General features: G+C 33.8%; 1 long non-coding RNA gene across 1 annotated transcript in view; it reads left to right on the top strand.

Moving 5' to 3' along the window:
* The window catches only part of LOC108759616 (uncharacterized), a 23,068-nt gene extending 10,326 nt beyond the window's left edge, over positions 1-12,742 (top strand). Inside the window, exons 2-3 of the long non-coding RNA XR_001940029.1 lie at positions 10,585-10,590; positions 12,729-12,742. This is a non-coding gene — a long non-coding RNA (uncharacterized LOC108759616). The remainder of the gene's footprint in view (positions 1-10,584; positions 10,591-12,728) is intronic.
* Positions 12,743-18,298: the final 5,556 nt, after the last annotated feature.

The following is an 18,298-nucleotide window of genomic DNA, read 5'->3' as shown; positions in this document are numbered from 1 at the left end:
TTTTCTTATTATTTTAACAATTTTTGTTTATAACAATAAAACTAATAACAAATAAAATAAATAACCTATAAAAATGTGTTGCTCAATAAAACCAGAATGTTACGAACACAACTTTCAAATGTATGTAGTTTGTTTAAAGCGAAAATATTAATATATGTGTTTTGTGCCCTTACAACCTCCTTAATGACACGTCGCATTCTTTCTATCGTCGACTTCACGCTTCGTCGTCTCACATGTCCTTTATCACGTTGCCACTTGTCCCGTATGCGTATCGTGTGAGATACTTTTCGTCGTCCGACTAGATTACCGAGTGGATCTTAAGAGTTCCTGTTCGAGTCGTACTTCCCTCCTGCAACAAAAGCTCGAGTTTGGCGCAGAGTCTCCGATAACAAAACCAAGAAGAAAATTTCAAGAACTGTCTTAGTACACGACTCTCGCTCTCTCACCTGTCTTTAATTTTTATATCGTAAATTCCTGCTTTTTCAATTCATTTCTCTGTAGATTTTCACATTCAAATAATCAGAGATAGAATAAGAAATAACAAGAATCTGAAGAGATAACATGTTTTTTTTCTGTAGCTCAATTTTTGCAAAAAACTCAGTTTAATCCTTTCCCGTCATGAACAGTGGGTACGCAGTTGGTAAATTTGTGTTAAAAACATTTCATGTATTCCAAACGGTCCAAAATTTTATATTAAAATTTTATGTTAATTTAACATAAAACCTAAATATACGAGAAAGTAACACAAAGATATGTAAAAAAAAATTGACGCAAATAATGTAACACTTTGGTTTATATTAGAAAGCAAATTGTAAAAGCATACTTTTCGGTAAAATTACGAAATTTTCTTACTACAAAAATGACAGATAATTAAATTAATCATGAATGAATTAAATAAACATTACCTTATAAAAAGTGTACTAACTTAACTTTATAAAAAATTATCAAAATCGTCACAATTTATATAAAAAGGATAGTTAAAAAAAATAAATTTATAAGAAAGATTTATTCTTTTCCATGACGTTTAACACTAATAGACAAGTTGATAAACGAATGGAAAATGAAATAAATGAGTTGTTATAATTTATACATATCCTTAATTAAAAAGAAAAAAAAAACAATTTTTTATATCTTTCTAATTAAAATGCGTTTATTTTGCATTAATTATATTCCAATATATTAACATATATAAACTTTTAGACAAATACAAATGCAATATCAAAAGTATTATAATCATACATCTAAAAATTCTGTAGTTACTTATTTACATAAAATAAGTATTGTACACAGAGAGAGAGAGAGAGAGAGAGAGAGAGAGAGAGAGAGAACAGAGAATTATAAACATAAACAATCCATAAAATTTAATATTAGATTAGTAATACTTGAATTATTCAAATAATTTAAACGTTTAAATTAGACAATAATTATTCGGAAATATTATCCGGATAAGTTTTATAATTTTAATACAATGATATTATAATAATAACAAAATGTCTAACTGGGCGTCAGGAGCCACCGTCGGATATAATATTACGCAAAGCTAACTATAATACCTATTCATAAATCAAAAATTCAATTTTGTACGTTTCGGCTACTATTTGAGCCATCCTCAGCAATAAAAAATTATCGCTTATCGCACTATAAAATCTGTCGAACTGCGTCTCGCACAATCGTAGTTCTGACCTGCAGATATGTAATCCATAGCTTGGTTGATTCGGAAGGAAGAGATGGAGCAAATCGAGAATATTAAAAAATTAAAATATTTTTGACTACCAGGGGGAAATATAATTATAATAATACTAACAAATTTGTTTATGAGAGATTGCCTTTGTCCTCCTCTAACAATTGTAATGTGGTAAGCATCAAGATTTCTCCGTTGTCTTTTTTAAAGGATACATTGACAACTACAAGAAATAAATGGTTTTTCAATCTTTCTTCGGTCCATATTCCAACTAACATTCAATGCTTGTTACAATTAGGCGAAAATTTCGCTCGGAGAACTTCCGATTAATTGGGGAAGGATGGTTGTCATGGAGTTTATGAAAAACATTGAAAACAATATCAAGAAACTACAGAGTTCTGTCCATAATAATGTTAGGAATCATTCGCGCGCGCGTTAGCAATCATTAACAATTTACTGTCTTTTAAATCCAAGAATAATTTGATACATCACAGGATAACTAAATTAGTAAAATATACGAAACAATTTTTCAAAAAGAACAGAAATATTATTTTTACAAAGGCTGACAAAGGCAATATAACGGTAGCATTAGAAAAAACATCTTACACTGAGAAAATCAATGCTATGCTAATTGATGAGGATACTTATTCAAAAATTGTAAAAGATCCTAGTAACAAAATTAATAATAGTTTGAGGAACTTGCTCACAAGATGGAAAAAATCTAAATTTATCTCTGATCAAACATAAAAAGCTTTATTGTAGTGATGGCAATTTACCCAGAGCTTACGGATCTCCAAAGGTTCACAAGCCAAATTGTCCGTTTAGAATCATTATTTCGGCAGTGGACAGTACTTTGTATAATTTGGCTACGTTTATACATGGTTTGATTATCGACAGTATACCAAAAGCTCCAAGTCATATTAATAACAGTTATGACTTAATAAAAAAAGTGAACAACATTAAAATCAAATCAGATTGTAGCTTGGTTTCACTGGATGTGGTATCCTTATTTACAAATGTTCCCATGGATTTAGCGATGGATGTTCTTTCTAGCAGATGGAGTTTCATTGTAAAAAATTGCGAGATACCGAGAGATGAATTTTTGAAGGCCGTGCATTTGATTTTGGATTCTACTTATTTTACTTTCGTTGGTCAAATCTATAAACAGACCTTTGGTACTCCGATAGGTTCGTCATTATCACCTATTATTGCCGACTTAGTCATGCAAGATTTGGAAAGTCGAGTGCTGAGTACCATTGAATTTCCATTGCTTTTATACTATAGGTACGTGGATGACATAGTACTATGTTTACCTACGGCTGAGGTGGAGGTCATTTTGGATAAATTTAACTCGTTTCACCCGAGACTTTAGTTTACGATGGAGGTGGGAGATAATACCATTAATTTTTTGGACACTACTATTATTTTAAAGAATGACGAACTAATTTTTGATTGGTATAAAAAACCCACTTTCTCGGGAAGATTCTTGAATTATTGGTCTCAGCATCCGATTTCACAAAAGAAGGGCATAATTTTGAATTTGATTAACAGTGTTTTATCTCTCACATCCAGAATTCCACAAAAAAATTTAAATTTTATAATTAGTATCTTATTAGAAAATGACTATTGATTTTTGAAACGTTGAATGCTAGGATTAAAAAATTAATTTAAAAATCCAATTGTATGTAAGACTTCTATCAATATAGCTAAAAAAGAAGATATCAGATGGTTCACTATTCCTTTTATTAATGGTATTTCTAACAAATTTAGCAAATTTATCAATTATGTATCATAGACTTGCTCATTACAGTATTAATAAATTAAATAAATTTATTAGGGTTCACAAGGATCCTTTGCCGAAATTTACCAAAAGGAATGTGTTTTACCAAATCGAATGTCGTGATTGTGATGCTACCTATGTAGGACAAACGGGAAGAAAACTAAATACGAGATTAGCAGAACATCGCAATCATATACGTAGAGTTACATCCACTTGATCTGTTATCACAGATCATAGGGTTAGTTGCAGTCATGACTTCGATTGGGATAATGTAAGAATTTTGGATTCGGAGAGAAATTATAATAAGCGATTAACGTCGGAGATGCTTTATATAAATCGTCAATCCAATGGTCTCAACATGCAAACTGACACTGAGGCTTTAAATCATGGATACATAGAAATTCTTAATAAGTTATAATGTATTTATTTTTATCATTGAGCGATATGCTTTGTTCGCGCGACACATCTCTCTTTGTATTTAACGAGTAACATGTGACTAACATCAGAACATGACTTTCTTTTATGTTAATTAAATTATTTTTCAATCTAATTTTGACATCGTAATATTTAAATTGTTGTAATGGATTGACGATCCACTTGCGATCGTTGTTGGAGATGGAGTGAGTTTCAGACTAACATACATTAATTAAGCAAATTAATATCCATTTGTTTCAAAAATATCTCGTTGCTATTATCAGCTCGAGTTCCACTATCTACTCCACTCAACTAAGCAACTGGTTGGCGCAACATTAGACTATGTTGAAGATGGTTGTCTCTCACCACATTTCCACTGCGATTACTTATCTGCAGGTCGGAACTACGATTATGCGAGACGCAGTTCGACAGATTTTATAGTGCGATAAGCGGTAATTTTTTATTGCTGAGGATGGCTCAAATAGTAAGCTAAAACGTACAAAATTGAATTTTTGATTTATGAATAGGTATTAGTTAGCTTTGCGCAATATTATATCCGGCGCCTGACGCACTGAGAGAAAAGATGTAGTATTGGTAACAAAAAAAAGAGAATTATTCACAAATGGCCGATTATTATTGGATTACTTTGTTAAAATTACAAAATACAATATTTTTTTGTAAGATGAACAAAATTTTTTTATTTACAATAACAATACAAATTTATTTGGTTACTCACGGTTTGTAAATACCAATGTAAAATTTGGTTACCATTACGAAATAAGTATTCTTTTAGTAATTTCAATAAAATAATCCACTATGGTAGAGCAAGGAGTGTTTCGCGGAACTATCAGAGATGGCGTGTCTTCTCGTAAGAAATTCAACGTCTACCTCTATAAAGCCGAGACGATCAGAGACTAATTTCGTGATTCTCGTGGATTTCTCGGTTCTCACCACACCATGATCAATCATGGTAACTATTCTTCCAGAGCGATTAGTAATCTCAATTGCTCTAAATCTATATATATTTTTGCTAAGCTAAAGAAATTCAAAAACGCCAAACATAATCACTCTGTAGAAAGTGAGAGATACTTATATATTATTCATTTTGTTCCGGTAACAAAATGTTCTATTTCTAATTACAAAAGATCTATAAACATCATACAAAACAGTTTTGTACCATTAAATGATCAGTTTAGTTAATAAATTCAACAAATTAATATTATCGTGGTAACCAACGGTTTGATTGATCATATATCAACAAATAGTTTTTGTGTCAGTAACAAAACTTTGATTATTGGTACAAAACATTTCTCTCAGTGCGCCCAGTTAGACATTTTGTTATTATTATCATTGTATTAATATAAGGAGTCTATAAAAATTTTTATTTTTATGAAATTGTTTATAATTTTAATAAGTGTACATTATAATTGTAATATATATGGATATATATAGATTACATGAAATACACAAGACATTTTATAAAATGTACACATAAATTGAAACATCGAAACAAAAAATATTTAAATACTTAGCGATATTAAATTGATTAGTAAGTAATTTAAAGTATAAAATTTCTGCATTTTTTATACACTAAAAAAGAAAATTGAAAAATGTGTAGCCGGAACTCTGTTTAAAAATAATTGTAGAGTATAGATCTCTTCTAGATATTAACGAGAAATGTCACTAGAATTAAAATAACATAATCACATATTCAATTAATGTTCAGATATGTATAAATTTTATACAAAAATTGTAACAATGACCCCGTATTAACACAAATACAAAATGTTTTTACTGTAGATATAGTTTCGAGCTCCGACTTATGAAACGAGGGCGAAACCATGCGACGTTGCCCTTCTCATTCCGCCCAGTTTCTGTATCTTATTTCAACGCTTCGTATATAGCGTAATGTCGAATAATAAGCAGCCAAAAGCGCCCGGCGTAATATTACGTCGGATCGTGGTAGATAGCGCGGTTCCTCGTCTGCTAAGTTTCCCTGCTCAAACGGGGTCGTCTTGCCCGAAGGGCGGCTTATCGTGGCGGACTGCAACCGCTGTTCGAAATTTCCCGGAACGCCTACGACTCTGCTGTACTCTCGTCGTTCGCGAAGCCAAATTTCCGGCCATACAAGCACATATCTAGCGAGTTTCCCGCGAATTGCGAATAGGACGTCGGTCGCGAATGCGGTAGTGCTTGCAACGCAAGGGCAAACGAATCGGTCCAAGTGGTATTTACAAGGAAAATACGAAGAACTCAGGAAAATATCACGCCTAAAAATACTTTATCGACTAACAGAAACTAGCGATTTGTACCGAGACCATTTCGAAGAAAAAGTTTAAAACGGTTATTTTATTTTTCGTGTTGAAAATTGACTATTGCTAAACATTTTTGCAAATACAATGATATACGCGTACCCTTTAGCGTAATAAATTAAAACGACACAAATGCATCATGACATTTATGCAAAATACTTTTAATGCTCGCATTCTATGGATAATATACGCGCATGGTTGTGCGAGCAGCCATGCCTCTATGCTGCACAAATGTGTCGCGTGATTTATCGTTAAGCGCATATACACGCGTTCGTATAGGCAAATTCATCGGAAGATGGAATCACATGATTACCTGCTGTGTATCAAGCACAATACCTGGAAGCAATGATGCATAATACAAAGCTCTCCCTTTTCGCTCCTGTCGGACGGTCGAGCGATCGAGGTCTCCTCTTTCCTTCACATTCGCGACAGTTGCGATATGTCCACAAATAATATCGGTGTGGTCTCAGTTCACCGACAAATAGTAGATTAAACCGGATCTCGTAATTGTGCTATTGTGAATATCATTTATGCATATCGTACGATTGTCAGCTGGATCGCCGACACAAACCACTTCCGTGACTTTAAGTAACTATTACGCCGAGTCTGAGATATCTCGATAGCATTCGTATTATAAGGAGATTAAGCGGATCGCATTTCATAAGATACTGTGTATAGCTGAATTGCTTCACCCTAAACCAACAAAGTTTTAAAAGTTTTTTTATCGTAAAATTTTTTTTATACTTCGGCTACTTATAGAAAATCGAAATTTTACTTGATAAGGCACATTGATTATGTTTTACATAATATATTATATATCGCTCCTTTATTTTAAGGGACACAACTAAAAAAACTAAATTACCTACAAAAAGGGAAAAATTATTTTTCAATTTGACTAAAAAATTATTGATTAATTAAGTAATATTGGCTAATTAAAAAGAGAATATATTTTTAATATGACCAAATGTCATTTTTGTTTTACGATTCTTAAAAAACGAACATCTTTTTTTAGTTGTGACGATTTTGACGACTTTGTATGAATTGAAGTTAGTTCACTTTTCATGATTGTTAACCCTCAAACGACACACTGGTGCGAATTCGCACCAGCAAAAATTTCAAAACACTGATATTTTCCCCACAACGGTTTCCAAGGTCTATTCCTACGACAACGTTAAATATGTCTGTTCCCCAATGTAATCACTATGCATAAACAGATATTCATTTGCTTTCGTGTAGCCGAGTGAGAAACTTTTGAAATCTTAATTGGTGCGAATTCACATTAGTGTGCCGTTAGAAAGTGCCAAGTTGTGGTTTGTCTAAAATTTGAAAACACAGTTTTTGTGCCCTAAACAACATCTTTGTCGAAAAGGTAAGTGAATTTGTTTATAACTACGACAATAACTAATAAAAAATTAAATAAATATGTAAATCAAAAAATTACTTAGTGAAAAACGAGAATGATACAATTACTCAATTGATTTCAACATTGTTCGACTCTACAATGTAATTATAATATTATTTAAATTATGTTAGTTATTCATAAAATTTTACATAAGAAAACACAATTTTATACAATAATATGCTTGTGTATTTTCAATATTAATGTATTTACTGTTCTTTATCTGTGATATACCACATTCGAAAATACCACAACTTCGACCAATTGGAAAAAATATTTAATTTATTTTTATAGCATCGGCATAATGTTTTCATAAAAGTATATACATTTGACTAAAGAATCGCGTTGGTCTTATTTCGATTGCTTTTAGTTAAAAAAATAACTAATTTCTATTTTTCAAAACATATTTTTCAAAAAGATCTTTTTTTAATAACAATTTTTTTTATAACTTAAGAATAATTTAACTAAATTTGAGTTGCACCAATCGCTTTGTTGAGAAATTTTATCCCGAGAAAGTATGGTTTTGAAAGTATTTTGAAGAATATTATCATGGTTAAATAGGTAAATTAATGAAATCACAAAATTCCAATTCGCACCAGTGTGCCGTTTATGGATGCTGGGATGAAGTGTGCCGTTTGAGGGTTAAGATCACGGAGTAATAAGTGTATGTATGTATGTATGTATGTATGTAGTAGATACATACGTGTGACCTGTGACCACGTGACAGTCAATACTTCCAACTTTTCCCGCAAGGCGTGATGACACTAAAATCACATCTGCCGAATTTTCCATGGGTTTTCCTACACCATGTTTCAAGCCCACTTTTTTCGTGACCGGTCGCTTGAGTTTGATCTCCTTCTTATTACTCTGTGGTTAAGATAATATTTATTTATAACTATACTCATAGTAATAACTCAAAAATCATATTTTTAAAAATTATGTTTTTTTTAAGGAAGTACATACATGGATAATTCAACTTCTATACAGAATTTTTTATTTTTCCGAGAAATAACGAGAAATGTCGAATTCCCGTAGAAGTAGGAGAATTTCCTCTACTATAGAATTAGAGCAGTCAGAAATGTACGCTGGTATATAGAATGTTTACAGAAAGTATAATGGGAGTTAGTTGGGCAGACTCGAGCAAAGCTGTATTATCAACTTTTTGATAGTGTTATTGTCACTAAAGAAGAGATTAAAAAGAGATTCAGAAACTTTACTCCATTTGCAAGTCTAATCAGTGACAACACGCTTTCCAAATCTTAAGTATATGAATATACAGAAGTCATGAATGACCAAAAGAAGATCGGTGATCTTCACCGAGCGATATCAGTCCCAAGACTTTTATTCTGCAGGCATAGCAATGTTGTCAAACGATTAGAGAAGTATCAGTATATGCAGAGGGATTACTTGGAAAAAGAATCCTAAATTGAGCCTAAACATATATAGTTATATCCTCGTTACTGAAATTTCGAACGGAGCCATGTACTATTGAATTATCACCCCCCATTCGATAGAGCAAAGTTTCAGCTTTAGGAATCTGTTTAATTGCGGTAGACGCGATGATTTTTAACGGGACTATGAACAATCAAAATTAAAATGTTTCTTTCATTTAATCCGGTAATTCAGTAACATAAAATCTTAGGAATATTAAAAAGAAATAATTTTGTAGAGGAAACTTTAAGGTTTCACGTTAGAGAGTTAAACATTTTCGCAAATTTCTTTTTGAGCACGTGATAAGCCCACACAGTGAGAAGAAAATTTTTTATTTCGTCTCATTCGTAATTTGCTATACGTATAAATTATCAAACTCATAGAAACTCAAAAATAATCTTTCCAAAGTAGAGATTTTAAGCTTTAGAACCTTTTTTTAAATTTAAATTTCATTCATTTTTAACGAAGCTACATTTGAATTTTGGAGTTTACAGCGCTATAAATTTTTGTTTCGACACAATACACTGTTATTTGAGTTATATTCTATTTTTCCCTTTTTATCTTTCTCCTATATAGATATGATAGACATTTTTATATAAATGGAATATAAAATTGCCCTTTCATAAATAAAATGAATTAAAATTTAACGTTCTCCAAATTATGGCGGAAATGTCACATGTCTGTAAACTGCATTAGGTACAGTATTAATCAATACATATCACATTAATAAGAAACATGAGAAAGTATCACCTATATACATTTATCGCTAATCACGTTCTCACCGAATATCATGGACTAAAAAAATCATCGCATAACATCGATAAAGATGCAAAGAGTGGCAACGTATCCATTAAACTTTCCTATTCTCTGGATCGCGTGTTTCCGCAACTCGTCGCGCACGTGTTTCTCTGCCGTTTTGCGATTCCATTTGCGTGTTACGAAGCGCGTCGTTTCGAATCGGCAGCGGTTCGATGGCTGTGCTCGGATAACGACGTGAGCTGTACAGAGTCGTGTTGGGACATTCGTCTATCCGCTCGGGGTCTCGATCGTTCATGCGTGCTCGTATGCGGAGTCGGGACAAACGGACCGCTTTGTAAACGCGAATTTCGCTCGTCGCGTAGTCGACGGTCGACGTGGTTCCGGTGGCTTCTGTTCTATCGCGATTACGCGCTTCCGTTCCGCGTGACGCGATCGTTCGTGCCGCGCTGTGAGAATCAACGCGCGGCATTATACACACATATAGGTACTCCTGACAGGCCGAGCAGGATACGCGATGCCTGACAAAGGGTCGGGGGTGAATGACGGTGGAAGGTTGTAAAATGAAGGAAGCAGCGATTCGAGCCGCGCAGCCACGACCGCAGGCTTTTACGAGCACGCTGTTACCGAGCTACTTTGATAAGTTAATTGAACGCATTCACAACGCATTTCATGTGTTTTACTAGGTTTTTACGCCATCCAGGTTACACTGATGCCCTGATGGTCTGATTGCGCAGGTGTACCATAATAGGAATTTCCACATTTCTATAAAGATTTAATTAATGGCAGACTGGCTTTTTGCACGTATAAGTTTTTAGTTATAAGCGATCAAATTCAGTCAAAATATAAAAATATTTTACTTTTTATTTATTTTTTTTTCATAATCATTATTGATGAAAATTTAGTTTGTAACGATTAAAAACTATAAAATATATAAAATATAAAAAGTTACAATATCTACGTGATGTTGATAAGAAATAAACAATTTTATTGAGAACGTTTATTATTAAAATTTAATATAAAATTAAATAAAAGAATTTTTTCAATTTATAGTTTAAAAAAAATTTATCTATATTTTCTGAAAAATTGAAAGTAATAAATTAAATAAATAAAAGAGAATTTATGGTATTGTGTGGTGTGGTCTATAATTATATTCCTAATACTTTTTGTTGAAATTATTTCCGTAAATCTTCCAAAGCATTACATTATTCTTGTTACGTGGTCAATATTTTTGTGAAAGAAATTAAAAAAAAGTTGATTCACTGAAATAGTACACCGACGATTATTTGTAGTTTTTTTGTTTGGCGAAGAGATTTATGATAAAAGTTTTGCGATATATACACGCGTACACAGTGGAAATATATATTTCCACAAAACTTTTCGTTCCATTTATAGAAAAACGAAATTAGAGATGAACGCTATCGCATAAGTTCATAAAAAACTAGGTAAAGAATTAGCTTTTGAATTGTAATATAAATAATAATAAATATATAAGTGTGCATTACGTCAAATATGGTCGTGCCATAAATTTGTTAATAAAAAATAGATTTATCTTATAATTATAAAATAAAAGGAAATAGGTATGTAACGTATACTTGTTCTATTAAATTAATCAATCTCAAAATAAAAATAATTATAACTCAATTAAAAATATATCTCATTAATTAAAACTATAACTTTTATCTTCAAAAATTTCTTCAAACAATCGATCCTCATGATTTTTTAAATATTTACGACAATTTAAAAAAAGATTGTAAATAAAACATTTCTCTGTTTCACGCAAATTATGATTTGCGATCTAAAAAATTAAAAACCTTCTTTTTTATATAAAGTTCAAAGTCACTTTGATTTCTTTAAATAGTACCATACGATTTTTTCCGTAATATTATTTGAAATAAAATTATATTATTTAAATCATTTTACTTATTTCATATTATTATTAAAAGCTTCATTTCAAACGTGTATTGTAACAATTAATTATTATAATGATTGATATTATTGAGGTTATCATAAATATACAATAATACGTCTGAATATTCTTTCTTCTGAAGCAAGCTTCCATTCATTGAATTAATGACTGTTGAACTTTTTCAAATATTTCCTACTATACTAGAAATAATGAAATAAATAAATTCTGTTCGTAAATCTTTGAATGTTTATAACTTTTTAATAAAATATTTTCGGAAAAAAGTTTACATGGACTTTTTTCACTTACTCCTCCTCATTGTATACTGTATAAGTTTAATCTCGGCCTTTACAGATACCTTATATAATATATTAAAAATTAATATTAAATATCACAAGCAAAAAGCGTACTGACGGGTTTTCTTAATGATGCGTTCATGATTACTTTGGGCGCCTGTTATGTGATATGCTCTTTGATATCTCGCTTCTGAGCCATTCATTAGCTATCTTATATTTGACTTCGTAAAGTATTCACTTTAAAATATTAGCAATTAGTTTTCGTTATCACACAATTTATTCAATACAAGATCTAGAAATTTCCTCGTTCTTAATTAATATAGAGACTATTGCATAGAGTAAGTTTCATCATTATATACAAGCTACCATACGAGAACCTATCAGACAGGAAAATCGCACCAGAATGGGTAAAGGATGGCGCGCAGCTACCCGCTCTGAATATCGCAAAGTCAAGGAGTTGACTCTCGCCGGTTTCTTCGTAATAACTCTTTTGGCGTCTACAATTAGTGGTTAGTCCTGGTTGCTTGCACGCTGAGCACGTCTGCAAATGCTTCATAAAGCGTTACACTCCGCCGAGAAGGGGTTGAGGTTCCAAGCCTGAGGCGTGCTCCACTTCGTCGTCTTCTCGCAGGTTCAGCCAAGGTTGTTAAACGAACGAAAGTAAGACGACGAGATGATGTGGGCGGGGAAGAGAGAAGGTTAAACGGGAAAGTGGATGGTCCACCGAGGGACGTTGGCGCCGTTGTAGGTAAGTACGTGGCTACGTATGAGAGTACGTTTGCCAGTTAGTTGGCGCCAACGTAGGTGTTAACTGACTTACGTTGCCCCCGGGGCGAAGGTCTCCCTCTATCTCTTTGGCGTGAAGGAAGTAATGAGGAAATAATTATGAGAGTACGTGTCAAGATTTTATAGTATTGCCCGCGAGAAGAAACGCAGCTGTGCCACCATCTATGCGAGTTCGTATTCGGCACGTTTCGCAGTCCGACATGACACAACCGGATTTACGACGGTCGATTCGCGACGCATTGAATTCGATTGGGGAGATAAGAGAGGGAGAGAGAGAGAGAGAGAGATGTGGGGGAGGGGGGCGGAAGATTCGATAAAAAGCACAAGCGTGGTGGATAAAATTTAATTTTTTTATTATTCTTGAATATCTTTGTATTTGCCGTTATTGCACTATGAATTGCAAAGATTTCGAGGTGATTCGATAGCTTAATAAATAACTGACCTACTGAAAAGACATAAACTATGAGAGCGAGATTTAGTGCTCTTCTTTACTATACATGGAGCGATTAATATGCATTTTATCCTAATTTAGCTTTATTTCGTACTAAATGTGAGGTCGCGTATGAATTACAATCACTTAGAAGAGCAAGAGGGTAAGGGCACTTAATAATAATTACCGCGAAAATTATGGGGGGCGCTCGCTTTTACTACCATAAATAAGTGAGAAGGAAACGCGCAGAAGAGGGAAGTCATTTTTGCTACACCCTTCTCTTGGCTTTTCCGCTGGTAGTTACCCTTTCCATCCTCCTGCTTTTTGTAACACCCTCTCGTTTCTTATTTTAATCTCATTTTCTTTTGTATTAACTCTAATTTATGTCATACACGTGCTTCCAAAAATCTAGCGCTTGCTATGGTCCTCCTGAAACATTATATAGTAATATGTACTCCCGTATTCTATTTATCCTCCTGCATTATATCATTAACTTATACAGACTCTGTCACAAAAATATTGCCACTCCTCTCAACTGCAGATACGAAGTAAGACAAACGGTAGTTGCCGTCGGAACAACGATAGCTTTTGACTTATAAAAGATGTGGAATGTTAAAGGATTATGGCAACTGACAGCCAAGTAATATAATTTAATTTATATAAATTGATTTAACAAATTTCTAAAAAAAATATACGTGTCGTGTTTAAAGAATATATTCTCGTACATTTAAATTGCCGTTTCTTTATTTCTCTCTTACATTTTTGTATTGATTCAACAGCGTTAAATTCTCAATCTAAATTCTTTTAATTTATCTAAGCAACCGAGTTACAATCTCTTTTGTTGCAATAGCAAGAATATACTCTCCATTATTCGAAAATCACGTTTATCGTGCCCGCAATTACGAGACGTCATGGGATCTTCCCTCGTTGTCTTGATTTCTCGCGATTTCTGCTCAAAGGAGCTTGGGTCTCTCTCTCAGCCGCGGAAGGGAAAAATAATGAGGATAGAATTCCAGAAACAATCGTGGCTCCGAGTATCTCACCGTTCCTCTTTTAGGAATGCGTGGTTGATTGCGTGGATAGGGACTGCGAATTGTTATGCCCCGGGCGCGGCGATACCCTTAAACTCTTGAATGCTGGATTTCAATTTTTGTAAAACGTACATGACAGTTCACAAACAAAGCAGTTACCACCGTGAAGCATTGCCGGATCGGCGTGATCATTTAGTTGGTTTTACAATCGACAAGTGCATTTTCGATTATTACACAGCGTATGATTTCTTTTCGAACAAAAATCATATTACTCTCTTACTTCAAAAGTAACAAATAAAAATTGATTAATCAAATATATTATAAAAAGAAACATATTCTTATAATATGATCAATTATTATTTTTGTCATTTTCTTGCAAAACACTTAAAAATCATCCCTTTTAAATTATGACGGTTTCTTATAAAATTAAATCATTTTTGATGATTAACAGAGTAATGTTTACTTAACTCATTCATGGTATTAAAATCACGAGTTGCGTCACTTTCCACAAAGTATACTTCAGAAAATTGTAAAACCAATACTTTACAAATATATAAAGGAGTATAAAGCCAATGAGAGCCGACAAAGCTCTCATTGGCTTTATACTCCTTTATTGATTTAATCTTTGGAGCCTTTTCAATTTTAATTGTTCACAAATACAGGTTTTAATTAAATAATTAATCTTTCGTGGTCACACTGAGGTTAAAATGATCCTAGAGCGCATTTAACCAATAATTTTTTTTTACTTTAAAGAATGAAAACTGTAAGTACGCCCATCGGTTAAATGCGCTCAATTGGGGTCAATTTGATTTCGGTATGATCATTACAGAATTTTTTAGAGGTGTGATCAAGAAGGGTTGAAATATATATGTATGTATATATTCTTCAAAAGAAATTAACTTCTTTAGTATTATATATTAATAAGTTTTTCTAAAATTTGTAATAAACATATTTCAAAATTATTGTCAAGAAAATATTCTTTATTCAAGGTAACATTATTTTATAAAAAGAAAATAAATTGAATAATCACTTTTCTTAGCAATAGAATATTTTCGTGTGTGAACATTCTTTCGAAACGTGCAAATAAAAGGCAAATAAAATTTAATATTAAACGTGTGAAAATCGTGTACTTCGGGGAAAAGTCTTAGATAGATCGTAAAATGGTAGGTACCAAATCAACGAACCGAAAGCATCTGCTCTTACATTACATTTTTCCTTCGAAAAGAATGACTGAGGTGCTCATCGATCGATAGGACGCCTCATTGCTTTCGGACCCGATGGAGAAAAGATCGCAGACAAAGCTATCGCACGCTGTTTTGGCGCAGCGATCGCTTTCACATCTATGAGGTTCAATTTGATAGGACATGTCTTGTCGTTGCAGGAGCGAGAAATGCTACGAGTATTTGCAAAAGCTTCGCAAGCATTATTTTACGAGAGTCATGAGAGTACCAGGGATGCCGGCATTGCCGGCAGTTTAAGTTTTGCTCGACGTGTACGCGCGAAAGGTGTTCGTACGAAAAGCGTAAAGATGGATCAGGTGCTCCACGTCTCGGAATACCTTCGTGGAATTTATGATTTCGCCGTGCGGTATTTTCACGCCTCGTGTGATTTTCGTGCGCCCTTATCTCGCACGAGTTTGACGTTTGCAATACCGCGCGATCATTCGCCAGAAGATATTGGCACGTTCACGCTCGACCGCGGTCGATCGCGGGTAAAGCATAACGCCGTTTTTACAAATGCATGTCGTGATTATATTTCGATATGCGCGTGCACGTGGCACGGTACACGGCAATCCGTCGGAATAATATCGGGAAATATTGCTTAACCACTGTGCTCTCTACGGGAATTGGGTCGAAAATAATCCCCCGCGTTTATCGCCAATTACGCGCGGATTATTCGCACGTGAAATCGGAGGTGCCGAACGACGTTTGCGGAAAATATTATCAGAGATGCGCTTTTCTCTAATTTTCAGTTTGGGAATAACGTAAATGGTTTTGTCAATTGAATCCTTTAGCATTGTTATGTATACTATCTTGACCAAAAATATTATAATAGGCACTTTATTAACCATTTAAAGTTCGAGCTTAAAAATTGATTTATGATATTTGCTATAAATTATCCTTTATATTTCAAAAACCCTTTAAATTTATGTATAATGCCTGTAACCAATAAATAATGCAGATACAAGAATTTCAGATAAATAAGTAAAATATTATGTTTCAAGACCGATAAAGTCTATAGAACTGATAATTGTATTTTTATAGTCACATACATGAATGTTATTAAGCATCAAGATCCACTTTGTCTGAAAATGCATTCTTTTCTCTTATTTATTAGGTGTACAACTTTGCTTCCGCCATTTTTTTTCCGAAATTCGAGGCTTTATTGTAAAAAACTGGTTATACATTTATGATTCAAAGTACTGTCAATCGCTGGCCACTACTTTCTCCCATCTTTCGGGTAGCGTACGAATCCTGCGTCGAAAAAACTGGTCATCTTTTGAGGCGATCCACGAATCGATCCAATTTTTTACTACTTCATAAGACCGGAAGTACTGGTCAGCCAGGCCGTGTGCCATTGATCTAAACAAGTGATAGTCGGAAGGAGCAATGTCTGGAGAATACGGCGGATGGGATAGGACTTGCCATTTCAACGTTTCCAAGTATGTCTTGACCACTTTCGCAACATGGGGTCGAGCATTGTCATGTTGCAAAATCACTTTATCGTGTCTCTCGTTGTACTGCGGCCGTTTGTCTTTCAATGATCGGCTCAAACGCATCAATTGCGTTCGATACCAATCGCCTGTGATTGTTTCAGTCGGTTTTAACAGCTCATAATACACTACGCCGAGCTGGTCCCACCAAATACAGAGCATGATCTTGGAGTCGTGAATATTCGGTTTGGCCGTCGACGTGGAAGCATGGCCGGGAACTCCCCATGATTTTCTGCGCTTGGGGTTATCGTAATGAACCCATTTTTCGTCCCCGAAAACTTTCTCTCTTCCATCGCTATGCCGGTCTTTGATGTCAAAATCACCGTTCTTGAAGCGTTGAAACCACTCACGACACGTTCTTTCATTAATAGCGGCCTCACCATAAGTATTTGAGAGCATTCGATGAGCCTCAGCCGCAGATTTCTTCATATTGAAGCAGAAAATTAAAACCTCCCGCAAATGACGAGAATTTGGCTCGTAAACTGACATTTTCAATCGAGAATAACTTTATGGTGCAGATACAAATCGACTAATGTTTCTATGGGGTTATGTTGACAGATGCCCAAGTTTATTGTATGACGTCTATGATCTATTTATTTCGACCACCACTTACCGCTAAAGCCATCTATAGGAAAACGGCGGAAGCAAAGTTGTACACCTAATATCTTTATTAAGAAGTTATAAAAAAAATAAAAAGTATGTAAAAAACAATTTTACCAAGTTTACACTTCAAATTGCCATTCACCCAATACAAGTCTAATCGATGTAATTTCGAATTTATTACTTTTTTGTGAAGACAGTGAAAATCTTTATAAGGTTTCCTTTCCCTTCGTAAAAAAGATGATAGAGTCAAAATTATATCGATACTTCTATCGTGTGTGACATGGATAATTTAAAATGCAAACTTAGGTAAAATTGTTTTTTTTTTACGCATTTTCTATTTTTATAATAATATTTTGATGTAGCATTTAAGGATTCATGTTTATATAATTTTTTTTCTTATTTCAGCTCATAGAACATTCTGTCAAATTTGTACGAAAAAAATCTGAGGACATCCTATATAGCACGTTTTACAATCACGATGTTATACAATTTTTGAATTAACGGTTGCGAGGTCTATACTGGATCATCAGTGGTGCAATTTTCACACGGTTATCCGCGATAATCATTCTCGTTTTCGTACCGTGCTGTTACGAGATTGGATGTCTGCGCTATCTCCCGCGAGGTAGAAAGAAGGAAGATACTGCCGTCACCAGCCGGTCGAGCGAGCGAAATGAACTTTATCACACAGCTGGGATCTCCATTGGAAAACGTGAGGCGTGCGCGAGAAAACCTCTATCCTCGCTACCCGTCTTGTCATCCT

Source organism: Trachymyrmex cornetzi, unplaced genomic scaffold (assembly GCF_001594075.2).
Source record: "Trachymyrmex cornetzi isolate Tcor2-1 unplaced genomic scaffold, Tcor1.1 scaffold198, whole genome shotgun sequence".
Lineage (NCBI taxonomy): Eukaryota > Metazoa > Arthropoda > Insecta > Hymenoptera > Formicidae > Trachymyrmex > Trachymyrmex cornetzi.
The sequence above is the reverse complement of the archived record's forward strand: the minus strand, read 5'-3'. Positions and strand labels throughout refer to the sequence as shown.